Source organism: Rhinolophus hipposideros, assembly GCF_964194185.1.
Source record: "Rhinolophus hipposideros genome assembly, chromosome: 16".
Classification (NCBI taxonomy): domain Eukaryota; kingdom Metazoa; phylum Chordata; class Mammalia; order Chiroptera; family Rhinolophidae; genus Rhinolophus; species Rhinolophus hipposideros.
In genome coordinates this window covers 14,114,785-14,125,004 of record NC_138062.1, presented here as the reverse complement: position 1 = coordinate 14,125,004, position 10,220 = coordinate 14,114,785, and positions in this window count along the sequence as shown.

Here is a 10,220-nt window from a genome sequence, read left to right as displayed (position 1 = left end):
TGATAATGATATGATGTCAGAATAACATTATATATTATGGCAAACTAATAACCGCCAGGGAGCTCAACTTCCATGAAATTCATTTCATATCTCATCTATTATGGAGGATCTGTGAAAAATAGTTTACTATTCCCCTTCTGAGATATTTGGCAATGCAGGCCTGGCGCATGAAAGCAGAGAGATTAGATATTGTCATTTTCAAAGGCTAAAATCTGTGAAAGCTGTTTTCTAATTCAAGAAATGTCTGAGTGATAAAAATCCCTTTATGCAAACAACATGGGAGGAATAAAACCTAGTCATTTTTCTCAGCTTTCAAAATAGACCTATTTTTGTTGTTGTTGCTGTTTTAAGCAGTGCACTTCTCAGAGGGGTGCTCGCATAGATGACGTTTACTTCTTGAAAGCATCAGGAGTTGGAGAAGAGAAGGGTCTTAATCTTTCCACACCTAGTAAGTATTCATCAGAAATTTAAGTCTATGTTGTGTCCAGAATTCTAGTTGCTGCTGATGAGATTCACGTGGAACAAAGAAATTGTTTGCACTTTATCATTTTACTTTCAGATTTTCATGTAGTCCCCAGTGCCTGATATCAGACCTTACTGATGGCCTAAGGCCTCCTGTGAAACCCTGATGCAGTATGTAAAAATATCACTAAATGTGCACGAGTGCATAAGAAACAAAAGTTTTCACTGGATCACCACAAAGAAGCTTGTAACCAACATAATGTAAGTGCCATTTTACAGTTCCTTTGGAAAATCCGAAGACTTGCATATTTCCTTTGTGGCCTGAATTGCCAGTTTTGTTCTCCACAAAAGACACCTTCCCTGGAAGTTGTCCTCCATCCTAACATTCCTGGGCTTGGGCTGATTCTGTTCTGCTTCTTCCCCATCTATGCAAGTTCTACACAGTCCTCCGGGTCCAGTTTATAAATCACGTCACTCATTAGTCAGTGACATTTCTAAGAGGTCTTAGACCTCTAGGCTCCTATACGCTCATTTCCCAACTATGGCTCGATTCAGCACTTGTGTTTGCTGTTCAGTCTCTTATGCACATCTCATCCCCCCTTGCTATAGTGAATGCCTGCAAAGTGTTGTTTATCTTATGTCTCCAACAGTGTGGTTCCAAGTTTTGCCAGAATAAGTTACACATATTGAGAGAAATCATGTTATTTACAATTTCAAACCATCTACTCTTCATACATTCCATGATGAAGTGAGGGAAGGAAAATAAGGACTCTTTAATCTGAACAAGTTTTGTTTACTAAGCTTTCTTACTCTTCATCATCTTCTTCTTTTTTTTTTTCCCCCTGCTACTTTATCTTTTGGGCAGTGGCATTGAAGAGTAAGATTTGTTGAATGCTATTAATTTTCCTATCTTCTAACATCTCATATGGAGCCGTACAATAACTTATTTGATGAAAACTTCACATTTTACAACATTTTTTTTTCAATCCCTTGCATTCAGATTGTAACTACAAGACTAAACATGCCATAGTTTGGTTTTGTTGATTTTCTTTCAGAATCTCAGCAGATGTGAAAATGGTAAGAAAAGAATACAGAGGTTCTTACCCATTTGTTATTTTGCTGTAACTTTCATGGCTACAAAGGTAATACAAAAGTCCAACTACGTATTTCTACATGTGCTCTCTACATTTCCTGGCTTTTATTTCTCTATAGTTTTGAAGATTATTCTGCAAAAGCCAGACTCCTACTGTGTTTCTCCGAAAATAAGACCAAGTCTTATATTAAATTTTGCTCCAAAAGATGCATTACGGCTTATGTTCAGGAAACGTCATCCTGAAAAATCATGGTAGGGCTTATTTTCCAGTTAGGTCTTATTTTCGGAAAAACACGATTCTAAGTCACTAAGTCACTGTCTCTCTCTCCCTCCAATGCGCATCTCCAACTCTTCTCTCCAGGTCTTCTGGGATTGACCAGTTCTTTCTCAATCCCATCACTTTATGCTGTGGACTTCCTTCTCCACCACACACACTCTTCCACTTCCTGTCTCTTTTCCCACTGCGGGAAGTTATTTTTCTCTACCACTGTCTTTCTTTTAGCCCCTCCCATCTCACAGGTAAATAGCGTCAGATATTTCCTAGGATGATACCTGAACTTCTTTGGCATAACTAATGCTAGCCTCTCCCTTAACGTTATTGATTCTTTTATAAATCCTTTGAATCTAGAACCCTAATTTTCCTGTGTCTCATGTACATTTGATCAGGAGGTAATCCTGACATTCTTTTAGATCCCGCTGACACTTCCTCACCACTAATTTCCCTCTTCTGACAAATCTTTGATTCTTTGAGGCTGACTTCATTTGATTATATTGCAAATTATATTATTGTCTGTATTGTTTCTGTCTACAAATATTGCAATTATTCCCCAACATTCACTGAAATCTTGGGTACATTGAACCTTTGATTCTTTTCTAACCAAACTCCTTCTGTACTAGACACAATTTTATGTCTATATGGAGGTCCTTCCAATACTAATTTCAAAGTTCCTTGAATTTCATTATTATATACTCTACTTTAATAAACTCAAAGGTAGTATGATTCCTGGAACCAGAAAAACGACCATAAATCATTAATATGATCTTGGCCATTTCACTGAAGCTTCACATTTATTAAATAGGGATATGTATACTTGCTCTGCCCAACTTTTAGTACTTGTGGGAGGATCAAAACATATGTGAAAACATAACATATGTGAAAATGCCTTGCACATTCATGAAATCTTCATGACTATAAAGTAATATCACTTTGAAAAGTATCCTTTAGTCCAGTATGATTTTCGGTGGTCCATGGAGAAACTTTGATTTTTATTTCAATGATTATATGAGTGGTTTGTTGAATTTAAAAACTAGAAATACTTATTTTAATGTCCAAATTAGAGATATAATCAAAAAATAATGGTGCACTGTATTGAAATGGCACTGCCTGAGAGGATTTGCAGTCTCAAGAATTCCCAAAATCAAAATGCTGAACAACAAAATCACCTTAAAAATCCCCGTTAGTTAAAAAAGCAAATACAGTCTTTCTCTGGAAAAATATAGCAATATTTCAAAAGCCATATCTAATTGTCATTTGACTCGTCATCATATCCAAACTACATATATATGTCTGTCTGTCTGTCTCTCTCTCTCTCTCTCTCTCTCTCTCTCTCTCTCTCTCTCTCTCTATATATATATATATATATATATATATATATATATATATATATATATGAATAACCACAACCTTTACTCCACTTACTCTGCATCTTTCTCAGTCCTGACCATGTTGAATACAGAGAGTGCCAAAAAAATGTATACACATTTTAAGAAAGGAAAAATAAACTGTATTAAAACTGTAATATTCAATATATATCGATAACAAAAGGTGAATACAAGTCACATGTGACTTCTGCAATTACAAGAAGTTCTCAAAGTGGTTACCATCAGTGTCCAGACACTTCTGATTATGGCGATCTACTGCTTGAGCAATGCTGACTACAATGTCCACTTGTATATATTTTTGACACCCAGGTATATATCATATATACCTGGGTATATATATATATATATGATATATGATGGGTATATATGATATATATATCATATATATATATATATATATATATATATATATATATATATATACACATCACATGTGATTTTATGTATATATGATTTTGCCTCCTATGTTTTCAAAATATGGTAGAAGTACATTTATTCTTCTTTCCACTCATTTAGTTAACAAAATATATTCTCAGCTGGGCATGATACTAGTTGCTGGAGACAAAATGATATGCATAATCATTCATAATCACAGCCCTCTTAAAACTTAGAAGCTAATGGGAGACAGATTAGTCAAAAGGTCACAAAAACAAATGAAAAATCATTATTTTGACAGACTCTAAATAGGAGAATCTATTATAGAGCAATTTGACTTGGTCAGAGAGATCAGAGAAGACTTCTTTGAAAAAGGTATAAAGAATAAATCATCATTAACTAGATATAGAGAGGAGGAAAGAATACCCAGGTAGAGGTAATGATAAGTGCATAGGCCCTATTTAAGGAAACAATCGTAAGTTCAAAGGATTGAATAGGATTGAATGACATTTAGATTCCTGCAGAATGGAGAGTGAGGGGAACTAAGGTATGACATATACAAGGTCATGTAAAAGTCCATGATGGAAGGATAGTGGTTATCATTATTTTATTTTTATTTTAAAATAATGGATTGTTTTCATTGGGTATACATATATATTTTTTTAATACATGGCAAGTTATTTGACACCTCATTTATTTTCTTCTACCACTGTTTATAGTAATACTATAAATTTTCCTTTTTTGCAATTGTAAGTGAAGATGTTGAGTCAGTTTAAAGAAAACATTAGTTTGCAAATAATAATATAGGTGGTAGTCAGATACGGTAAACACATATAGATGTGACAGAAATCAGTAAAATTTGTGAAACATTGCTTTAGTCTAACATGAATTTTTTGAAGAATTGAGTGTGCAGAGATTGTTTATCTTTAAGGTTGGAATTTTTATTATAATCAATCAAATTTGTTGGAGGAAAATGAAGCAAGAGCAATAATGGTGACACCATTTTTAAATGTCTGGAGATCACTGGGAAATAGAACTTCTATATTTCCAGAAACCTTGTTTATTGATGACATAAGAGATACTGGAGCAGATATTGACCCTTTTGGGTTCTTAGAGACACTTTGTATAACGTGTATATTTCTATGGAAATATTTGAATGATTCTAATCTTAGGGTCCTGGTTTATGGCAAACTGAAGAGCAAGTTTGATCACATAAATGTGCTTCTTCTAGCTGTGGCGGAAATGTACACAGACTTCTAGACTCTTCTTCACAGGATTGGTGGTTTGGAATAAAATTTTTCAGGCTCAATAAGGATAATACAAGTAAACGAAGGAACAATATTGAGAAGAGTCTATTCTGAATTTAACCCTCTCCTCGAGGTATTCTCAGTCTCTTTGTATATTGTACTTTTTAATAATTTATTTTAAAAAGCTGGGACATAAATTATTCATCCCAGCTTACCTGTGGTATCACTTGCTGAGTGCTGACTAGGTGCCAGGAATTGTGCTAAATTCTATACATTCATTAACTCACTTAGTACAGCAAAACTATGAGGTTGGGAATTTATTATTCCTATTTTCAGGTGAAATCATTGAGAATCAGTGAATATCAGTGATTTGGCCAATTCTACACAACTAGTAGTATGTGCCAGAACCAGACTGGAATGAAACCCAGGAAAATACAACTCCTGAGTGTTTGTGCCTTTTACCACTGTGAGATGCCTGCTTTCCCTCTCCCTCTCCCTCTGCCTCTCCCTCTCCCTCTCCCTCTCCCTCTCCCTCTCCCTCTCCCTCTCCCTCTCCCTCTCCCTCTCCCTCTCCCTCTCCCTCTCTCTCTCTCATTTCTACAAATTCATGTACATATATATATAAACATACTCATATAGACATTTATAAAATATAAGTATCTGGAAATAATATAAAGAGATGTCCTATAAACTCACAACCTTGGGTGATTAAATGAAATACATAAAGAAGGAGCTTAATTGAGAATGAATATGCTTCAGCTATCATTTACCATTTCACTCTCATGCAGTCCAGTAACTCTGGGGTCTATTTCCCACCTATTAATTACACAATATCGAATGTTCATATTTCTACTGACCAAAACACAAATAGGGGCACCAACAGTCTGGAAATTTCTTGTTAGCATATAAATCAATAAGAGATTATAAATTCCTAGTACTTTCAGGTTGTAAGTCAGATTCAGGAAGGACAGTTGCCAGAAAGCCACACTGCTTGGAATAGATTCTGAATTACTGGCACTGGATATTGCCATATCGATTTATTGATTGAAACAACAACAATAATCTCCAAGTGTAAGTGACATCTGAAATAAGTGAGTGGCTTTTGGTGCTATTCATTGTACAGGTAGATTTTTTTAAAATATAAAATTATTATCATACATTTAATTATTTTTGTAGAAATTATCTTTTAAGGTGCTTCTCAGAAAAAACTCTAAGGGTTGAAGTGATTTTTTTTTTTACTGAATGTTTTTGACATCTCTTTAATCAAACAATAAGACACAATACAATTATCATATGTTAAAAATAATTCCTTAGTATTATAAAAATTTCTCAATTGTTTAATTTTTTTGTTTGTTTACTTTATTTTCTTCAGATTTGAAGAAAAGAAAGGGCCATATTTTATGATTAATTGAAATATCTTTTAATGCAGAGTTTATTACTTCATCTCTTTAATTTTTCTGAAATTTTTTGGTTGAACTTCCAGATTATTTTTTCTGTAGAGTTTCCCACATTCTGGGGTTTTCTGATTGCATCCCACCAGTGTCGTTAGCATGATTTTTCTTTCCCTGTATTTCCTGTAATTTGGCAATCCAGAGGACTGATCAGATTCCTTTTCAGTGTTTTTGGCAAGTATACTTCCTGAGTGGTGGTGTATATTTCCATAAGGAGACACATAATGTCTGGTTCCCTTTTTGTGATTTTATTAGTCATTGATGATCACTGCCTACATCCTTTGTTTCATTATAGATTGAAAAATGATGATATTCTAATTTTAACATTCATCATCGTTTGTTGGAAAGAATAGTTCTTAAAAAGAAGAATATTCTCATATCAACTCTGGTTAATTAGAAATAGAAGTTATTTAGAAAAGGCAGAATAAACCCATTCTTTCTCTTGATTTACAAGTTATTTGTGTATTTATCATCTTTAAAAGGTGACCGATAAAGTCTTTGCATATTATTATCATAAATTCATGGATTAAAATATTAATACATAATAGTTACCCTTAGTGGTGCCCAAATGACTTAACCTTTGGCTAGTGGGGGTTTATTCAAGCTTGTTCCTGAACCCTAAAGATATTATTCTTCTAGACATTTGTGTTTTTTGTTATGATAAGATGATCCTAGCTCAGACCTGGAAGCAGCCATTCCTTCAAGGAAACCGAGATCTTTTCAAATAGCAAAGTGGGATTGAAAGACCACAATTAGAGCAATAAACTAACCCATTCCTGTTGGATTGGTGGTGATTCTAGGTCTTTACAGTGGCTAGAATCACCACCAATCCAACAGGAATATATTATTGGGGTGTGTGTGTGTGCATGTGTATTTTTTTTTAAATAAAATACATATTTATGTTAATTTGTTTTGTTATTTTTCATCTTTAAATATTTTTTAAAAATCTTGTTTTTATAATTATAGAGTATATTTACATGATTCCAAAGTTCAATGTGTAAGGAGGAAATATGCAAAGAAATTCAGCTTATATCGTCACCCTATCCTATTCTCTCCTTCCTCTATTAATAAGCTTTTACAAATTCTGTGGATTATACCTCTGGGATAAGCTGTCACATAGTCTATATAACTTTTTTCCAAGTCGTGATGGTCATTCTATATTGGCTATTCATTCCTGCTGCATATTCTTACACAGTGTGGTTTTTTTCATAGTTTATTCAAACAGTACACTATTGATAGGTATTTGAGTTATCTCATCTTCAAGTTTATTTTTTGTTACTATAAATAGTGCTGCAATGAGTAGCTTTATCCAAATAATTTATTTTGTACTATTGCCATGTAATGACTTAGTTTTTATAATAATCAAGTCATTTTAAGGTAGGCAATTACTCCATTTAAGAAAGAAAAACATAACTATTGGTCAGAAGTGCTAAGAACATAACCGTAATTAATTGACCAATTGACTGATTGATTAATTTAGTCAAATATTGTAACGCATACTGATGAAAGAAATTAGGACAGAAAGAGGGTAACATCTCTTCACATTTACTTTGTCTGAAGGTCATATCTCACCTCAGTGGCAAAGCCTGTAATAAAGCAGACCACATACCTCTGCACAGTGTCTATCAGAATTATGCTAAGCGAAACAAATCAGACAGAAAAAGTCGAGAACCATATCATTTCACTGATATGTGGGATATAAAATTGAAAGCAACAAAGCAACAAGACAAACAGAGAAAGAAAAATTCGAAGACACAGACAATAGTTTATTGGTTAGGTTACCGGGGGTAAGGGGGGAGGGGAGTGGTAGATGAGGGTAAAGGGGATCAAACATATGGTGATGGAACGTGGTGAGCACACACCATGATATGTAGATGATGTATTACAGAATTCTACACCTGAAATCTATGTAACTTTACTAACCATTGCCACCCCAATAAACTTTAATCAAAAAAAGAAAGAACTACCTATTAATAAACTTTAAGGTAACGATTGGCAAAAAAAAAAAAAAAAAAAAAAAAAAAAAAGTCTTCTCTAGGCTGACTAGGCTGACACATCTCCAATTCTCTGATATCATACTTCTGTTCTCATTTGTTTTCTATTGTTTTAACACTTGCCCATTACCCTTTCCTGTCAATTGTCATCCATAACAAATCATTTAAAAGAAAAAAAATGATTAATAATTTCAACTTGAGCTATAATGTGGGGTATGAATTTCACATTACTCAAGTAACTTGGCACACATTTAAGGTATTATAACAGTCTTCCAGGCACTCTCCCATAGTGTTGAGAAAAATAAATCTCTTTAACTCTTTAAAACTCTAGATCATGCCATCCCTGTTCACCTGGCCTAGCCTACACATACCATCTCCATTACACAGATAACCTAATCCAGTTTGTTCAAAGAACCATTGTGCTTAAATACATGTTTTGTGGGGCTGGATAGGCTTCCCAATGTGTCTCAGAGAGTCCTTATTTGTCCTCTTTCATGACATTTTAAATTATTTAGAATGTGACATTTGTATTGTAACACATCTATCACCATTTCTCTTTGGGATTGCCTCTGAATTGACAATTCATTTTTCAGGGAGCATGAAGGTGACTTTTAAACTGGAATCAAGTATCTGATTTTCACACTGTTAGAGAACTTGTGTGGAAATAGGAGACATTATAGGTTAATCAGTGAGTCCTGACTTCTCCTTAGTCAAAAAGCAATTCCTATCTAGAGCATCACTAAAGGCAAGATTTATATCCAATTTAGTTGTATTTTTTTTTAACAGAACAGCAAATAGCTATTGTTTAATGTTGGTGTTTTCTTGTTTTTCTTTTTTCAACATGTGGTCATTTATACATTATTTGTACTCTTATGTGAACCACAAGCTTAAAGATTGTAAGGCAGAACAAGTTAGAAAGAAACGCTTTTACTCACTGTATCCTCATCTCCCTCCATTACACACCTGCACACTCTTCCTTCCTGCTCTCCCACAGATGTTGGTGCCCTTCCCCTCCTGTTTCCTCACTGTGACCAGCGGCCTTTATGTGTCTCTTCCATTGTTCTACTCAAATGTAAAAACAGATATAAATAATACCAATTTTGCTATCAAGTCAGAAGTCAGTTTGCTTGTTTCAATATTTCATGCATAATACAAACATAATCTTCATATTCAAATTGCTTGTTTTCAGATGGAGTAGAATGAAATGATTCTCAACCTTGACTACCTAGTTCTTTTCAATAACCCAAGAATCAAGACAGAACAGTTAAGGCAGAATCTCAGGGTAAGATCCAGGCATCAGTATTTTGTGAAACTCTTCAGATGATTCCAATGTCCAACAAGGGGAGAACCACTAAAAAAAAATGTGTTTCTGTAAGGCTCACAATTGGCAGTTGAGAACCACTGCTTAGTAATCAAGCCATGGCTAATACGGAAGTTTGTCATGACCCTGAGCAGAAAAGTTTTATGAATCAGTGTCGTCAGATCGTTCATCAAAACCTCATTAACCAATCTACTATTGATAATTAAAAAATAGATAAGGCAAAATATAATTTTAAAGAATAAGTATGAACTGTCTCTATATTCCAATTTCTTTTAGAACACAGTTAAGTGTTAATATTTAAACTACCTGTTCAAGGTACAGAATAAAAACTCTAGGAATAATAGTCAGCTTACCCAAGGAATTTGACTAGTGTAGCATTCATAATAGGTATCCTCCAAATCCATGTAGACTCCTATATTTCATTTTATAGACTTGTACTTTTATCCACGTACAAACTTCTTTAATGGAAATTGCCCATATGCCATACAATGCATGGTTGACTTATTTTACATTTGCTTAACAGCCTTAGTTCATGATTTAAGGGGACTTTTGTAAGGGCAAAACAGTCAAATGATATCTTAATAACATGATGGTTTTCAAAGGGCACTGAAAGGC